We start from the raw sequence: 19,837 nt of genomic DNA, 5'->3' as shown, positions 1-19,837 counted from the left end.
CAGATGCTGGAGACCAGAATTGGAAAATGTGGTGCTGGAAAAACATAGCAGGCCAGGCAGCATCCGAGGAGCAGGAGAATCGATGTTTCTTCAGGATGCTGCCTGGCCTGCTGTGTTTTTCCAGCACCACATTTTTCACCCTGCCAGGTCACTTGTTGGCCTGTTCCCTGAGCAAAGTGCTTCATAGGGCACTAAGAGAGCAGTGAGGGGAGGTTTGAGAAGGGAGCAGTGAATGGTTTCAGCAAGAGAAATGAGAGAGTGGGAGCAAGAGGACTGGCAAACACAGCAGCAAGGGGAGCAGTGATTGCTTACGGTAAGTGGAGTGGTGAGAGAGGCAGGAAGGGAAGCTGCAAGCAGAGCAGGCCACATTGTCTATATGTCAGACACAAGATTTTCAAAGCAAGGTCTCTATTTTGAGTTGTATCATGGCGAGCAATTACCAGAATGGATGTTACTGGTGGTCGTGGATGCCCACTCCAAATGGCCTCGAGATGGCAGTCATGAAGTCAGTATCAGAGTAAGCAAGGATAAGTCAATTGGTTGAAATATTTGCCAGGTTGGGGAACACCAAACAAGTCGCAAGTGACAATTGTCCACAGTTCTCATGGTGCAAAAGTCCGAGGATACCTGGAAAATCATGGAGTCGGACACGTGGAGTCAGGTCCATGTCACCCTGCGACACAAGGCCAGGCAGAGTAATTTGTTCAAACCTTGCAGCAGGCCTTAAAGGCCTCACAAGGGGAGGGCTCACTAAGATGGTGACTCAACAAGTCCCTCAGCACATACAGGAATGCACCATACGCAGCGACCCACTGACTCTTGGGAATCTTTTGCCCGTGACCTTCCAAACTTGAAGCATCTACAGAAAAGCCAGTCACCTTGAGCATTTCTGACAAGCTCAGGTGGAAGCCAAGCACAACCAGGGAACTTTTAAAATTTATTTTTGAATTTAGGTGTTTGGGAATCCACACCATTTCAATGTAACATTGTTTTAAAGTTGTTTTCTGATGAGAAATGTCCTGGAACGCCTCTCTGTTCGGTGGTCCTTTTACATTTAGTGATTTTATTTTCCTTACAAGATATTTCAGAAAATAATACATAGTATTATATCTGTATGATATAATATTTCAATGTGTTTTCTTTTTCCCAAACAAATCATGCCCACAGCAATTTAACTTTAACACTGATTTCTATGTGAAGCTATGCTTCACTTAATGGTGTTTCTCTTAACATCACAATTTTCAGAAAAAAATTGCAAATAATAAGTTGCTGTTATACTCCCTCTTAATCATTTGAAGGGAGCAGTATATTTGACAGAGTTGCCTTGTACTTCCTTCTATTTAACCACTCTGATTTCATGTCAGCCTTCAGAGTAATAATAACATAAGGTTTGGATCTTCTTTTTATCTCTCTGCATTTCCTGAACATGATTATCTGAATGTCATGTGTAAGGTGATGATGAGGTGATGACGTTGAACTCATAATATTTAGTGAATTCCTTAAATTCAATTAAAATGAATTGGATGCCATTGTCACATGTTATTCCTTCTGTATCCCCTCTTTCAGTGACTTAAGCTCACACTGCTGAGATGATTGCTATTTGGTTCAATGTTGACTAGTCTACAACTATGAGGTGCCATGCTTGATTGTGTATGAATAAATTGACCCAGGGTATTACTTGAGTTGCTGTCATCCTCTCTGTTATGTGCTTTTATATTTCCGAATTATATTGTATGTGTAGATGGCATTCCTTTAACGCCAATTCAATATACACATGATCTGCCTCTGAGGATTGTAACTACTGATGTTACTACTGCACAAGCAACCCAGTTGTCTTTCACTGGAAAAATAAGCCCACATGCTGCAGATTTGGTTTTAACTATAAAACAGAAGTTTCCCGTACAGAAGAAATTAGAATAAAATAAAACAAACTCAGCTATTTACACATAATAGAAATTGAAAGATTTAAAAACACAGCAGAACAAAATCCCACCGATCCAAGCCCATCACCCAATGGGACCCAATTACACAGAAAGAGAGAGAATTCCGGTCTTCATTACAGCTCCACGATTACCCTGTTTCCGTCAAATTCCAGTCTTTGGTGTTTGAAGGCCTCTTCCTTTAATGAGTTATACATTTGAGTTTAACCTTTGAAGCTTTAAATAACGCTTTTAATATTTCTAAACCAAACACTTCCGGTCTGGAATTTGTTAACTCTACACTAAGGTTACCTATTTCTTAACTGTTGCAGCCTTGGGCGACTGTCTGTGTGGAGTTTGCATATTCTCTCCATGTCTGTTTGGATTTCCTCTGGGTGCTCTGGTTTCTTCCCATGGTGTAAAGATGTGCAGGTTAGGTGAATTGGCCATGCTACATTGCCCATAGTGTTCAGGGATGTGTAGGCTACATGCATTAGTCGGGGAAATGTGGAGTATTAATGTAGGATAATGGGTCTGGGTATGTTGCTCTCTGGTGAGTGAGTGTGAACTTATTGGGCCAAATGGCCTGTTTCCACACTGTAGAGATTCTATGCTCCGAGTTAACCCCTATCTCCAATGAAAAGAAACCAATTGTTCTTACATCTGTAAACTGAAAATAAAAGCTTTCCAATATGAATTTTTCCTTAGCCAGAGAACAAAAATCAATTATTGATTCTTCTAAACTGAAAGCAAGCTAATGCCTTTCAATGTTTACGCCCTCTGATTGTAAAAGTCTCCCAGTATAAACAAATTAATTTTATCACTCCAGGAAGACCATTGTAACTTGTTCTCGTAAATATTGATTTAAAATGATGGTTCCAGAAGACTGAATAATTCATTACTAAATTCTTTCATACTCATTGACCAAATACCCATATGCCACTAGTTCTAAATCCAACTCTAAAATAAATTATATTAAGATATATAAATTTACACACCTCACATCATAGTTTTCACTTCTCCATTCACATATGGCCTTCTTGTGGAGACGTTTTTCCTGCTTTTTCTTTGTATCTGGCTAGCAGAATACAATCTTCCTGTAATATGTCACTTTTAATAAATTAGTAATATTATATTGCTGGCTGTGTTTGCTCTATATTAGATTAGATTACTTACAGTGTGGAAACAGGCCCTTCGGCCCAACAAGTCCACACTGCCCCGCCGAAGCGCAACCCACCCATACCCCTACGTCTACCCCTTACCTACACTACGGACAATTTAGGATGGCCAATTTACCTGATCTGCACATTTTTGGACTGTGGAAGGAAACCGGAGCACCCGGAGGAAACCCATGCAGACATGGAGAGAACGTGCAAACTCCACACAGTCAGTCGCCTGAGGTGGGAATTGAACCCGGGTCTCTGGCGCTGTGAGGCAGCAGTGCTAACCACTGTGCCACCGTGCCACCCCGATTATTATTATTAGACCATCCTGGATCACTTGCTAAGACGCCATCTAAGCTACTTTATTTTCCTGGGCTCATCTCAAATTTGACTCAGTTTCCAGATATTATGTTAATTTGGTGAAGGACCTTATGTTTCTCCAGTGACAACAACTGAGACAGGGCATGTGCCAGTACTTTTTCTCCTCCTGACTTGTATTTCAGAGTGAAATTGAAACTCTGAAACCACAAGAGTAACCTTGCTGGTACTTTACACAGACCCAGTGTTCTGCTCCAGTGGATGGTGTTGAATCTCAACTATGGACTTTCTCCTCTCGAAATATGCATGGAACCTCAACGTAAAGGGCTCTCTTTCTGTTAAATAAAACAGAAAATGCTGCAGAAACTCAGCAGATGTGGCAGCACCTGTGAAAAGAGAAACAGAGTTAATATTTTGAGTCTGAGAAAACTTTTCTCCAGAACACTCTCTATTTAAGTTGGCAAGTCTGGTCCCAGAGTTGGAAAAAAATGCTATTGGCTTTTCTTTTGATTGCGCCCAGTCCACTTATAGAAGTATCCACTTGCACAGTGACAGGTCTCTTTCTGTAGTCTGTAGTATGACAGACTTGCCTCCTTGCATACTGATTCTTTGAGTTTGTTAAAACTCCTGTCAAGTGAGTTGGACCATTGATATTTAACACTAATTTCATTAGTTGTTTTATGCTTCCAATATGTTTGTATATGTGAAGTATGAAAGAAGTCACATGTTGAATCAAACCAAGGAAACTTCCCACCTCTCTTGCATGTTGGTAGATCCATCTCACAGATGTCTGTGACTTTTTCAGGATCCAACGTGACTCCATCAAGTATGGACATCATTCCGAAAGATTGGCACGCTGTCACTATCACAATGCATTTGGCCTTGATTTTCCTCTTTCTCTCCATAGCTTCATATACATTGCTTGGTCATGATTTGTGTCACCTACACCATTGATCTAGATATCATCATCTCTGTTGATTGTTCCTTTACATCCTGGATATGTATTATCTACTTTCTTCTGGAACATCTCTAGGCCCACATTAAGGCTAAAAAGTAGATGCAGGATTTTTTATGGCCAAAAGCTGTGTTGTATATTGTCCTGATGTGAAGGTGCTGGTGTTGGACTGGGTTGGATAAAGTTAAAAATCACACAACACCAGGTTATAGTCCAACAGGTTTAATTGGAATTACAAGCTTTCAGAGCGCTGTTCTTGCACACACTTCTGCTATAAATTCTGTGCCTTACAATTGTGTCCTGCGCAACCACATGATGAAGGAGCAGTGCTCCAAAAGCTAGTGCTTCCAAATAAACCTGTTGGACTATAACCTGGTGTTGTGTGACTTTTAACTTTGTCAACAGTGAAGATTTCCTATCCAGAGTTGTGTTTCCAGTAACCACTTCTGGTTTTACGTTTGCTACAAACTTTTGATCCAGGCAGTGATTGCCTGATTTCTTCCACTGTTGATAAAGGATAGGGTTCCTCTTTCTGGCTTAGTCAAGACCTTTGGTATCCAGACAAAAGGTGCTGTCATTTCCACTCAGCTCCCAGCCACTAAATAAAGTGAATTATTTTACTCCCGACTACAAAAGGATACAGCTGACCCTTTTTCTCTTTGCTAGTGTCTTTTCGAGGGCTGTTGAATAAATGTCGACATTTTTGTCTGAACTTCTGTTATACCTCATGGAAGTATTCAGCCTCTGATTTCAGCATGGGCTGGAGCTGAGTGTTTATTGCTGTGACAACTGCTTTTTTTCTACACAAATCTCTCAGTTTTACTCACCTTCCAGCACTAGCTCTTGTTGATTTTTCATTCGAATTCCGCAATAAATTTGGTTCAAGTGCTTGAGTTTTCATTTTTTTGCTGACTCCCAGTCAACTGCTGTCACCGTGTTGCATTTGCTGGTTCATATAAAAGCAGAAATAATCACACTTTAGTATTGAATAATGGGAGCATCATTAGGTGGATCATCTTCCTTCTCACCTATCAGCTCCACCCTCCTTTCTGACCTCTCACCTTCACCCCCAACCTTCATCTACTTATCACTTTCCCAGCTACCATCCCTCCAGCCCCATCCCCCTCCCATTTATCTCTCAGCCCCCTTGGCCCACAAGCCTCATTCCTGAAGAAGGGCTTATGCCCGAAACGTCGATTCTCCTGCTCCTTGGATGCTGCCTGACCTGCTGCGCTTTTCCAGCAACACATTTTCAGCTCTGATCTCCAACATCTGCAGTCCTCACTTTCTCCTAAATGCAAGACTTGCCATGAATCAACAGAACCTAGAGTTTTAAAGTGTAACAGTAAAAATAATTGCCTCAAAGAATGTCCCATGATATATTTAAGATTGGTAACTTTGTGGAGTTTGATTATTACAGCTGAATTTTTTTAAAGTAAAAATAATCAGTTTTTGGCATGATGTTAAATCAGCATCAGGGAGCAATCCAATTTAAAATTGTTGAGAATTGCATTCAGAAAATATACAAAAACTACCTAGCACTGGTGCCTTCACAGAACCAGGGCCCCGGATTTGATTCAATCCTCAGATGACTATCTGTGTGGCGTTTGCGTATTCGCCCCGTGTCTGCATGGGCTTTAATTGGGAGCTCCAGTTTCCTGCCACAGTCCAAAGATGAGCAGATTAGGTGGATTGGACATGCTAAATTGTCTGTAGTGTCTGCAGATATGCAGGCTAAGTGGGTTAGCCATAGGAAGTGTGGAGTTATGGGGGATAGGGTGAATGGCTGGCCTTGAGTGGGATGCTGTTTGGGTGGTTGTGCTGACTTGATGGGTCAAATGGCCTCTTTCTCCAGGGGTTCTATGATTGTACTTTCTGGATAGATCAGGACATAGTAGTCACTTCTTGACGAAATAAAAACAAATCAAAATCTTCAAAATGGATCTTTTCAAGTTCCTAGTGGCAAAAGAGAATACATCACCACTGACTTCACCCCAGCTATGGAACCAGGAGTACACGGAGATGTAGTCGCAGAAAGCTTTATAAATGGCACTTTGGTGGTATGGGTGACATTGTACTGTAAATCTTGGGCACTTTTTTTAAAATGGCACTCGTCTGACCTCACCTCCCTGTGTATCCCAAATCTGTCAGGAGGCATAGCTTCATGGATATACCATGAATCAGTGTTTGCAGTATCTGGAAGCAAGAGGATTAAAATGTTTATTGAGCAATGGTGCTGCAGACATCAGTTTCCCTCATCTTACAACATCTGTATTATTTGGCTGACCCCTGTGTCCAAAGCTGTTGGTGTCAACCAGTTAGTCAGTGATATCTGGTGCAGGAAGGTGTTCAGCATGCAGGGGGTCAATGCATCAGGATGGCCAGGGATTAGGCAAGTAACAGGTCCGTGTCCTGGACTGTGCATGGGTCTGAATATCCTACTGCTTCTCTTTAAGCACCCTCATAAGCTTTGGGTGCTACAGCACCCTCCCTCACAATTTGAGACAATTAACCGGCTGACTCCCACTGTGGTCATAGCCAGTTTCTTCCCCATTGCAAACTTCTGATTTCCAGTACGATGGAGGTTAAGAGTGACCGTTCTTCGGCCAGTGGCTTCCAACCTCCACCTCTACATGTTGACTGATGAGAACCTGAACATCTAGATCTCCATTCTGATAGCACCTCCCTTTAATCCCAACAGCTTTTGCACCTCTCCGTGTTCCAATCCATCTACAGGAGCCCGTTTCTCAACTCCCTTCAGCTCCTTGTATATGAGGTGACCATGCCAAATGTGCTCATACTCTGATCCTCACCTTGAAAGCAGGGTGCCCCTGACCATGGATGTCACCCTTCTCCCCACAGCATGACCCTCTACCAGTCCATGCCTTCCCATAACAATCACAATTGTCATTCACCCTTCCCCTCCAACCCCGCAGCTCCCAATCCCGATAAATAGCTTGCTGAGTCTCCTTCCTGATGTAGCAGCGGACTTTTCCCTCAGTTTCTGTAGATAGCCTTGATGGACTGATTGTGGGCCATCCCCTTGAGTAGACAGCGCCAAAGAAGAAGTGCTCAGAATGCTGACTGATGGCCGTGTAGCTTCTCAAGCACGTTCACTTTACCCCCTAGACAGATCAAAAGCCACTCCCTGGACTGTGGTGGCACAGCTTGAGATGCTTTCTTCCTGCAGATTGAAAAGCTGTCCCTTCCCTCCCCCTGAAATATAATGGTTCCTGCCCCTGAAAATTCACACCCCCAAGCTGTTACATTATCTGGGAACTAATTGTGTATTTGTTGACAGGCTAAAAAACCTTACCCATTAATAACTGGTTAACAGACCAATCAGCTACCTGGTGCTAGCCAAATCTCACCACTTGGTTCCAGCTGATCTACAAAGCATGTTTCCCTTATTGCTTGAACAAGCAACTGTGTAAACAACACTCCCAATCAGTGTCACATGACTTGCTTTTAAAAAGCACAGCAATCCATCAACAATCCAAGGTTGTTAGAACAGCTCTTTTCCCATATAATCGTGACAATATAAAGCATATTTGCTAGGTAAGGGGCTGGTACAATGTGCAGCTTTAGGATTGACATAGCACATTGCTGTACAGCAAGATATACACTCTTAACTGAGGACTGCTGACCAGTAAGGCAAGCTCCCTGGTTTCCAGGGCTACATGGGTTGACATGGCGAGGCAAAGAAAGACATAGGAGGTGTGAACATGGAGGTAGGCACTATGAGTGAGAGCCAAGAGAGGCAGTGAACATTCCTGAGCTACAGCCTAGTCGAAATCCATGACCTGAATGTCAAAAAGTCACAGAGTCATAGAGATATATAGCAGGGATACAGACACTTTGGTCCAACTCGTCCATGCCAACCAGATTTCCTGAACAGAATTATTCCCAATTGTCTGCATTTGGCCCATATCCCTCTAAATCTTTTCTTTCCATCTACCTGTCTAATTGCCTTTTAAATGTTGCAATTGTAATTGCCTTTACTTCATCTGGCATATACGCACTACCCTCTGTGTGAAAAAGTTGCCCCTCAGGTCCCTTTTATATCTGTCCCCTGTCATCTTAAACTTATGCCCTTTTAGTTTGGACTCCCCTGCCCTGGGGAAAAGACCTTGGGTTATTCACCTTATCTACAACCTCATGATTTTATAAACCTCTATGAGATCACCCCTGAGCCTCCTACGCTCCAGGGAAAAAAAGTCCCAGCCCATCTCCAGCCTCCCGCTACAACTGAAACCCTCCTGTCCTGGTAACATCCTTGTTAGTTTTTTTCTGCACCCTTTCCAGTTTAATAACATCCTTCTTGTAGCAGGGTGACCAGATTTATATGCAGTATTCCAAATGTGACCTTATCAATGTCTTGTACAGCTGCAAACATGACATCCCAACACCTCTAAGCCAAGAAGCGCAGGTTTGAGTCCCACTTGTACCAGAGCTGTGTCATAACATCTCTGAATAGGTTTACTAGGAAAATATCTTGAAGTAATAGAGGGAGTGCTTCTGGTATAGTGGTAGCATTCTTGCCCCTGAGATGGAAGAACCAGGATCAAATTTCACTTGCGCCAAATATGTGTCATAATATATCTGTGCTGCAACTTTTCAAATCTAATTTTTGCAGTGTCCTTCTGTGCTTCTTGAGCAGTATCAGTGAGGTGCCATGATGGTCAAAAGACATCAGCAAATACCAGATCCCATTATCTGTGGATGAAGGATACCATGCATTTGGTGCCCATAGATTGTGCCTTGTGATTCTGTTTGGTCCTGTGCATCATGAAGGCCCTTTGGAGCGAGCAGCAAGCTGAATTCGCAGGATCCTGCTTGGTTTCCATGTCGGGTTTGCCCAGTGCCGAGCTCGTTTGGCACATTCGGCAAGATAAAATGCTGGACCTTAACGAGTCAAGTTGGGCCATTAACAAGGCTTTTCTCAGGTAATTCACCACTGCCTCGTGAGAAACTCGCTCCACTGCTCGGCAGAAACATGAAAGGTCAAGTGAGATGCTCCTTGTCAGAGTTCTCATCTGACTCTGCCAGAAACCTCACTGTAGCCCATATCACATATACACACACACCTATAGATTCTACCCAATGTTTTTAAAGCTAATGCAAGAGGTTAAGCATGTGATTTGTGCCGAATACAATTTGTGCTTTAAATGCTGCAATTTTTTTTTGTGTCAGTCACAACAGTCATAAGGGAATTGTGCCAAAAGATAATTTTGGATATGGATATGATTTTGATTAGTAATGACACAGTGAATGACCATATTTCACTTGTACTTGCTTAAACGTAGGAGGCTGAGGAGTCACCCAAACAATGAGGTGAAAATGTATGATGAGTTCCATTAGGGCAATCCAGAAGAAGGGGGAATCAATTTGAATATCGAGTTAAGCTGTCTAACAGTGAAATTAGGAAGCAATGCTTCACACAGAAATGGAATATAGATCTGGAAACCTTCCCCAGAATGTCTTTGGATGATGATGCATCAAATGGTGCTTTCAAGGCTGAGATTGATAAATTTTTGTTAGATAACTGCATGAAGAGCAAAGATAGGTAAATGGAGTTAAAGTGCAGATCAGCCATGATCTAATTGAATACTAAATATGCTTGAGGGCCTGAAGGTTCTTAATGTATTTTAAATGTTAAAGAGAAAATCTAACTGGCTCACAATGTTATTGTCCATCCTGGTGATTATTGACTTAATGGAAAATGTTGCATGGAGATACTTTGTACTAATGAGCTATAATTCCTTTGAATCTCACTCGTTTATAGCAAAAAAAAAGCTCCAGTCACTATTCTACATTGAAGAGTATGACACACTGACATTTTAACAAAGGTTTTCAAGCTTTCAAAGAAATAAGGGATGCTGTCATATAGAGATAAGGAAAAGGCTATGAGAATTTGGTATCAGGAATTTCATTTCTTTTCCTCTCTTTTTCTTCTTCAAAGTGACTGGCAATTATCTACAAAAGCAAATAACAGTCTAGGTATGATGGAATATGATGCAAGATTTTCTGAACTATGTAAATTGTCATTGATTGGCAGGGTTCATCGGGGAATCTTTGCTGCAACACTCCCCGAATGGCAGTTTCATTTGCCACAGGGTAACAGTGATGACATGTTTAACTGTGGCTTTTTAGCATCCTCACTGCACATTAACCTGCCGTGAGAAGCTCAAAAAAATGGTGCAATCAAGCATTCAAAGGCTGGCAGCCTTTGTTAATAGGGCTGTAATCATAGGACAGTAGAAAAGGTGATTGTTTTCAGTTGGTGACAGAGAGTAATGATAGCTGGTTGATTGAACACAATGATGTGTGATTTTCAAGCCTTATAGCACAAAGGCTGTTATTAGAGAGAGAACTGTATCTGACAGAAAATTCCCCGCTGGGTCAGTAATTCAGGGTTTTCCATTCGGGTGGTAACCTTTTAGAACTTAATGATCGCCAATTAATGATCGCCAATAATTGAGTTCTGGAGGATTAAATTCATATTTTGCTCATTGGTGCTATAAACCTAGGACTGCTTCTGATGATACAATGAGTCACTAATGCAATCATTGCAGTTTATCACCCACTTCACCCTTCTATTATTGCTCATTGGTCTATAATGATAATGGCCTGAAGTCATCTGTTTCCTGTTCCTTTCTCCATCTGCACCATCTCATCTTCAACTCTTGTTTCTGCCTTTGTGCTCCTTGTTCCCTCTCCTTGTCGGTACATGTTTCAAAACAGAAATATAGAGTACAGCTACTGTGGAAGAACTTCTGAACTGCTGTGTCATGAAATGCAGGAATACCATTCAAGCAGTGGACTGGAGTAGAACTGAAGCAACTTCTGCATTTTAAGTAAATGATCTAAATTATAAACATTCTGTAGGTATTCAACACCTTGATGTCACATGAATGATTAAAAGCCTTTTGATAATGATGGCTTTCATTTCTGTGGTGGGTACTCAGGATTTAACATGCAATGTTACTAGGGTCTGCAAATTAAATAAGTGATAAGTCAATAAGCATACATATCAAATATTTCTCTGATTTACAATCTTCAAATTAGTAATTAAAATAGTGAATTACATTCAAATTTTACCCCATTCAGTGAGATGTTTTCACTAGAAAAACACACTAAACACATCATGTACATTCATTATTTTTCAACAACTTGCTATTGCATGTGCAAGTCTGGATAGTTTAGAGTATTATAAGGACCAGATATTCCAACCCAGTCTAGTCCCACCTGCCAGCACCCGGCCATATCCCTACAAACCCTCCCTATTCATATACCCATCCAAATGCTTTTTAAATGTTGCAATTGTACCAGTCTCCACCACTTCCTCTGGCAGCTCATTCCATACCCTTACCACCCTCTGTGTGAAAAAGTTGCCCCTTAGGTTTCTTTTATATCTTTCCCCCTCACCCTCAACCTATGTCCTCTAGTTCGGGACTCCCCCACCCCGAGGGAAAAGACTTTGCCTATTTATCCTAGGCTTGGACCAAAGGGTCTGTTTCCATGCTATACATCTCTATGACTCTGACTTCTAGATTTCTAGATGAAAAATTGAGAAAAAGAAGTTACTGCTTTAAACCAAGGAAACTGAAAGAAGAATCTCCAGTTTTAAAAACAAATTCCCGTAACTCATTGTGAGTTGTATCTATCGTGTTGTCTTACTCAAGTAGTGGGGAAGGATGCTAAATACCTTAGCATGTGTTGAGTATGTGTCTTTTGCTTGGATTTAAGGACAAAGCCAACTGCATTGATTCAGGAGACTCAGCATAATAACAACCACTTTGGTTAGTTAGTTCCTGGACAAGGCTTTGTATGCGGACAATAGAGGAGAAACATTTACCTTGAAAGCAGAAATTACCTCCATTTTTCTCTCCCTCCCCATTGTGTGGAGAAGTAACAGAAAATCTCCTGGTAGCTGTTCTCACACCGTTTTCCCATAAACTGCTTTTTAATCTCCTTGTTGAAAGGAAACAGAGAAACACCACCTTCATTGACACTATAAGGGCTAATCCTCAAGCAGTGAACGAATGACTAAAGTATTAATAACCTTGTGTCATTCGTAAAAAAGTTGGAAGAAAGCTGAAAGAAAACAACTCATCAGCATAAATGACCCAGACTGGTTCCAGGTTGTGCATCTTTTCCCTCTTGTTACACATAATTTTTCTTGTTTCTTTCTGTGTCTGATTGCATGTGCATAAGAATCTTAGAAAGAGGTTGGTTAGATTTCCCTACAGTGTTGAAACAGGCCCTTCAGCCCAACAAATCCACACTGACCCTCTGAAGAATAACCCACCCAGACACATTTCCCTCTGACGATTGCACCTAACACTATGGGCAATTTAGCATGGCCAATTCACCTGACCTGCACATCTTTGGATCTGTGGGACGAAACCAGAGCACCCAGAGGAAACACACACAGACACGGGGAAAATGTGCAAATTCCACACAGACAGTCGTCCGAGGTTAGAATCGAACCTGGTGCAGTGAGGCAGCAGTGCTAACCACTGAGCGAGCCTGCTGCCCCCAGTAGTCAAGTTAATGTTGTAGAGTTTAACTTGGCAATTCTTGTTTCTTTCTTGCCATTAATTAAAGAAAAGTTTTGATTACAACTAATAGTAAATTTGTTGTTAATGGTAAAAACCTGGTATATGTATTCTTTTAACCTAAATCAAACAGTTCAGTAAGATGGATGATTTTGGTGGTTTAATCAAACTTTCACATTTGTGTCACCTCTGGAACTGTGGGTCTTGGTATGCGGCACACTACCCCAGGGAGTTGGAAGAAATTTTGGGAGTTCTTCGACCAGGATTTTAGAAGAAAGACACAGTAAGATTAGGTTTGGAGTTAAGAGTAAGTGATAAGGGATAAAAGGCCAGACTCCCAATATTACATAAAGAAAAATATGGAACTAGAAATTTCTAAATCCTTCCTGAAAGTGGTAATCCCAATGAATTTAAAATAAATTGCAAATGTCAGCGTGATTGAATTGAGAACTAACTTAGAAATAAAACAATTTACCAGGGCCATGGAGGCAGAAATACTTGAAGGAAATCCACAACGTTTGAGCCCAATAGAGATACAAGAGCTATCAAATACTTCAAGCAGTGAGACACTGAAATTTGTCGACATTGAATTACAATTACACCAGCTTAAGATAAAAAAGGAACTAAAGCTTAAAACTTAAACTCGAACATCAAGGAGAAGAAAATGACAAAATACAGATGGAGTTTAGAATTTGAATTGTAAAGGAAAAGAGAAGACAGAGTTAGGGTGACATGGTGGCTAAGTGGTTAGCACTGCTGCTTCACAACACTAGGGACCTCAGTTCAGTTCCAACCTGACTGGGATTTTCACGTTCGCCCTGTGTCTGTGTAGATTTCCTCCAGCGTTCCGGTTCCCTCCCACATGCCCAAAGCTGTGCAGGTTTGTACTAATTTGCCGATAGGAATATGCAGGCTAGGTGGGTGAGCTGTGGAAATGCATGATTAGGGGGTTGGATCTGGGTGAAATGTCAGGTGTGGACTCAATGGGCTGAATGGCCTGTTTCCATGGGGATCCTATGGTTCTCCAGATTCTGTGGTGAGACAGAACATGAATATCAGCCCTACTGTCAGAGGAGGTTTTATAAGAATTTTATAAGAATTATAACACTGCACAAGAGGCTATTTTGGATGTTTATGAGTTAGCACAAGGAAACCTTTTTAAAATTTAATGAAACACCCTGGACAAATTTAAACTGAATATGAAAGTAATTTTGACAGGTATACAGTGTATCAGTATTAGGAGTTCAAATCATGTAGAAAGCTCTCAGAACAATAATGCTCTTGAAGAATTTGAAAACACTCCAACTTTCCTCATAAGAACCATGATATAAATAAGAGTGTGGCAATTGCTACACAGACAGCAGCAATGGTTGGTGGTTAGGAGCTGATCCATGAGACAACTTTTATTCCAACCCCCCCACAAAAGGCAGAAGGATAAAGGATGAGGGAGAGGAAGGCAGGGTAAAGAAAGGACGGCTGGGATTGCCTCAAGATCTCGTCCTCAGAGTAGAAGTGAAGGTGCTGAAGGCAGAGGTGAAAACTGAAACCCAAAGTGTTTCCACTGGAATGTAGTGGAACCCCCTTCATACAGAATACTGGAAGTTGTGGGTGAAGTCCATGGGGCTTACAGGGATTTTGGAGGAAGTGGCTACAATTACAACATTTAAAAGGCATTTGGCTGAGTACATGAATAGGATGGGTTTAGAGGGATATGGGCCAATGCAGGCAAATGGGACGAAATCAATTTAGGATATCTGGTCGGCATGGACAGCTCCGTGCTCTATAACTCTTTAAGTCTGAATAAATAATTGAAAAGAAAAATGGCACGTATCAAATTGTAGCTGTAACTACAGCTACGAGACTGAAGACAAATGTTGATCAGAATGCAGGAGACGTAAATTGGTAAATAAGAGATATTAAGGGTTTTTCAATCAAGAGTGAATATAATCAATTTCTCTTCAAAGATGGAGTAAACACACAACCATAATAAGGACACAAGAGTTACACAAACTGGAGAAGTATGTCATTTAGCCTTCTAGAGAAGGAAATGAAAGCAAAAATGAGAGTAAATGGGACAAGTGGACTATATATTCCACTTCTATTGAAGAAAATGCAATTGGAGTGTAATTTGTTGTCTGAACCAGTGGTAGTTGGAGTTTTAAAAAAAAACCCATTGAGTGAGTTAACATGCTCTTTGGGAAAGATTTGGCTGAAATAAAAGGATATAGCATCGCTCATTATCACTGAAAATCCAAACTGGTCAAAGAGACAACAGCTACAGATACTTTTCCATCTTGTAGCTATTTTTAACTAACTTTTTCAGGCATGCTATGACACCCCACTGGAACAGGTGGGACTCAAGTCCAAGCCTTCAGGCCCAGTGTTAGGTTTGAGCTATAGAGAGAGGTTGAATAGGCTGGGGCTGTTTTCCCTGACGTGTTGCAGGCTGAGGGATATCCTTATAGAGATTTATAAAATCATGAGGGGCATGAATGGGATTAATAGACAAGATTTTCCCTGGGGTGGGAGAGTCCAGAACTGGAGGGCATAGGTTTAGGGTGGGAGGGGAAAGATTTAAAAGGGACCTATGGGACAACTGTTTCACACAGAGGGTGGTGCGTGTAAGGAATGAACTGCCGAGGAAGTGATGGAAGCTGGCACAATTACAGCATTTAAAAGGCATCGGGATGGGGAGATGAATAGGAAGGGTTTAGAGGGATATAGGTCTAGATTGAGACAAGATTAATTTAGGATATCTGGTCAGCAAGTTGGACTGAAGAGTCTGTTTCCGTGCTATACATCTGTATGACTCTCTGACTCTAGCACTGTGCTGCAATAACACTTTTTTCCAGTGTGTATAATGACCAAAGCAGTGGTGAACCAAAGGCCATCTCCAGGGGGTCAAATTAATACTATAAACAAATGTTAGAGTTCTGAAACTTTATTTAAAAAAAATGATCTCTGAAAGGTTGTATTTGTTATGTTTTCATGAATTGAGGTTCAAAAAGCAGATTTAACAATTAGGTTCAACAAAGTAACATAGCTAGCTCAGGCAGAAGCTAAGGCTGAAGGCATTTCAGAGATCTATTACATTAAACATGGAGTTCTGATGAGGAGGTAGAGACGCCCTCACAGACCTGCAGGCAGAGAATGGATGATTATTCATCAAACAGTGGCAAACACCAAGTTATCATAAGGAGATATTGCAAGTAGCGCAAGGTATTCCTATAGTTGAACATGTATAAGGAGACGGAAAATTCCAGTCTTGAAATGGAAGACATTTTGCACAGACAAAACTACACAGTGATGTGGTGTAGTGCTGTAGAACATGCCATTCATGGTAAGCAGTAAGAAAGCCTCAATAAACCAGCAGCTTTAATAGGTAAAAACAATGACTGCAGATGCTGGAAACCAGAGTCTAGAATAGAGTGGTGCTGGAAAAGCACAGCAGTTCAGACAGCTTTAATACCCATTCCAGGTTTTGAAGAACCATTCAGTCCAAAATAAATAGATTATGTATTTCAATTATTCAAAATAAAAGAAAGTCACTAAAATATCCTTACAATTGTAAGATAAAAGAGCTTAATTTCTAGAGGCTAGTCCTTTGAGGACATTTACAACTAAGATAGTAGTGAAAAGTTCTCTATTTTCAATAATGGGGAGCGCAGAACAGCATTGCAAAAGGTAAGGTGAAAGCAGTCACAACACTCAAACGTGCTGAGTAGATAATCCATCTTGACTTCCTCCAGAGGATCTCAGCATCACACGTTCCCATCTTCATCCAATTCCATTCACTCCCCTTGATATCATGAAATGGTTGGAGGCATTAGATGTTGCAAAGGCTATGGACCCTGACAACACTCAAGAAGCGTGACATTATCTAGGACAAAGCAGCCTGCTTGGTACCACATCCACAAGCAGCCACTCCCTCCACCTCTGATATTCAATAACAGTAGTCTATATTGTCTATAATATTATCTAAAATTCACCAAAGAACCTTAGAGAGTACCTTCCAAGCCCATACCATTTCCATCTAGTAGGACAAGAGCAGCAGATATATGGGAATACTGACACCTGTAAGTTCCCCTCCACACTACTCACCATCTTGACTTGGATATTACCATTCCTTCAGAGTCACCAGGTCAAAATCCTAGAATTCCCTCCCTAATGGCATTGTTGGTCAGCCTACAGCAAGTGGACTGTAGCAGTTCAAGAAGGCAGCTCACTACCATCTTCTCTCAAGGGCAAATCGGATGGGCCAACCAGGAACGAATAAATAAGATCTCATTTTTAAATGAGTGCCCCCTTATTCTGCAAGTGTGTCCTCGAGTTCTAGACTTCCCTACTCATGAAAGTATCTTCTTACTATTTGCCCTGTCAAGCCTCCTCAGAATCTTATATGTTTCAATCAGCTCACTCCTCAATCATCAAAACTCAATGAATAAGGTCTAACATGTTTAGCAATTCTTGACAAAGTTAACATTTCATCCTGGGAATCAGCCTAATTAATCTTTTTTGTTCAGCTTCCAATGCCAACATATCCTTTCATAAATACAGAGACTAAAACTCGACACTGTAGTCCACATGCAACCTCACAAATACGTTGTTCAACCGTAACAAGAATTTCCCATTTTTATGCGCTAACTTTGTGGTAATGAAGACACTAGGAGAAAGTGAGGACTGTAGATGTTGGAGATCAGAGTCGAGAGTGTAGTGCTGGAAAAGCACAGCAGGTCAGGCAGCATCCGAGGAGCAGGAGAATCACCAAAGATCCTTCGACATCACCTTCCAAATTGATGATCATTTCCATCTAGAAGGGCAAGGACAGCAGATACAGAGGAACCTCGATTATCTGGCATTCGAATAGCTGAATTTCAGATTATCCAAACAAAATCGTAAGGTCCCGAGGCTTGGTTAACTGTTATCCGGCATTCGATTAAACAAACGAAATACCCTTCACTTGTGTCTTTCGGATAATCAAGGTTCCTCTAGATATGGGAACACGACCACCTGCAAGTTCCCTCCAAGCCACTCACCATTCTGACTTGGAAATATAATGCCGTTCCTTCACTGTCACTGGGTCGAAATCCTGGAATTCCCTTTAAAACATCATTGTTTGTCAACCCACAGCAGATGTGTACTGCAGTAGTTCAAGAAGGCAGCTCACCACCACTTTCTCAAGAGCAACTAGGGATGGGGAATAAATGATGGTGAATTACAAATAAGTAAATGTAAGTTGGCTTGTATCCAATCAGTTCCTGCAATGTACTGCTCTAAGAAAGAACCCTGTTACAGGTTACAAATTTGTCTTACATGTTCCCCTTGCCATTGGATTTATCCAGTCAATTGCAGTGCCCTTCTTATATGCCTCCATTATTTCCTGGATTTGCTTTGTCCTGCAGTGAGGTAACTCCTCGGGGGCTGATCGCTGACCTCTCTCTGTGACTTATTTCCCTTACTATCCCTTCGTTCTATCCAAACTGATTCCATGTCATGACCAATTGTCCCAATGTCAATACCAGCCTCCATCATGATATCTTTCTTCATTAATAGCACAAGCCCATCTCCTTTTCCTTTTTGCCTGTATCTCCAGAATGTCAAATACACTAAAATATTGAGTTCCCAGTCTTAGCCATCCTGCTATTATAGTTCCATAACACCACAGATATCTTCTAATATTTTTAACATTTATTCCTATTTGTGCTGTCAACACATCTGCTTTATTACAGATATTTTTTGAATTCAGATAAAGAGCCAAAAGCTTGGTCTTTTCTATCATTTTTAATTACTCTGGTTCCAAATTCTGCTGCAATATTTTGTCCATGTTTTCTGCCCTTTTCTATGATACTTTGAATATTGTTTAGCTCTTTGTTCCACTGCACTTTTCCACTATCCTTTCTTTTTGATTATTTTAAAATTGTTTATGTACTGTTTGCTAAAAACAGGAAAACATACTGCTTTAAACATGGGAAACAGTAAGAAGATGTTGCAGTTTTAAAAGTGTGTTCTCAAACTGAGTATGAGTTTTATCTATCATCTTCCTTTAGAGTGAGTGAGTGAGTTCATGTACATGTGCATGTGTCTGTATGAATATGTACATGTGTATGTGTGTATGTACACATATGTATGTGTGTATGTGCATGTGTATACATCTGCATGTTTGCATGCAGTGCATGTGTGTGTGTGTGTGTGTGTGTGTGCACATGTGTATGTGTACGTGTACCCAGAGACAATCTCCTATTTGATTTACCGATCTGTGGGTTCAGAAGGGTTCAGCACATGGACGTCAACTCCAATTTGTCCCTGGATAATTTTCTATGGCCTTGTATTTGGACAACAGAAGAGAACTATCAAGCTTGCAATAAAAAAAAAGCACCTCAATCTCTTTCTCTCTACCCCCCTTCTGTGTGGAAAAGTATCAGAAAACCTCCTGGCGGACATTGTCATACCATTTTCCTGTAAATTGCTCCCTATGTGAATTTCCTGGTTGAAATAAAAAGGGGAAACCATCTTCAGAGGTATGGAAAGAGCAAATATTCGATCAGTGCCTGAAAGTCTGAGAATTGAAGTTTCCCTAATCTCATATCAGCAGTAAAGTATTAGAAGAAAGCTGAAATAAGACAAGCTGCCTCCTTATTATCTGTGATATGAACTGATGCTACGATTGTCTTTTACTGATCTTTTTCATCCCTATCTCCACCAATAGTAGTTGAATCTTGTCTCGTGTTTTGTTGGTTTATTTGTATGGGAATTTTACAAACATGGAGCATTTAAGTTACCCTTTGGCCTCAGCAGTAACTACCTCACCCCGCTGCTCCACTGGCTATCCAGTGCTGTAGATCCTCTAACTGGGTGGCCTACAACACTGTTCTTCACATCCACTCCCTTCAAGTAAACGGCAAACGCAGAGGCAGTCTCTCA

Source organism: Chiloscyllium punctatum, chromosome 25 (genome assembly GCF_047496795.1).
Source record: "Chiloscyllium punctatum isolate Juve2018m chromosome 25, sChiPun1.3, whole genome shotgun sequence".
Lineage (NCBI taxonomy): Eukaryota > Metazoa > Chordata > Chondrichthyes > Orectolobiformes > Hemiscylliidae > Chiloscyllium > Chiloscyllium punctatum.
This window is presented reverse-complemented; position numbering follows the sequence as displayed.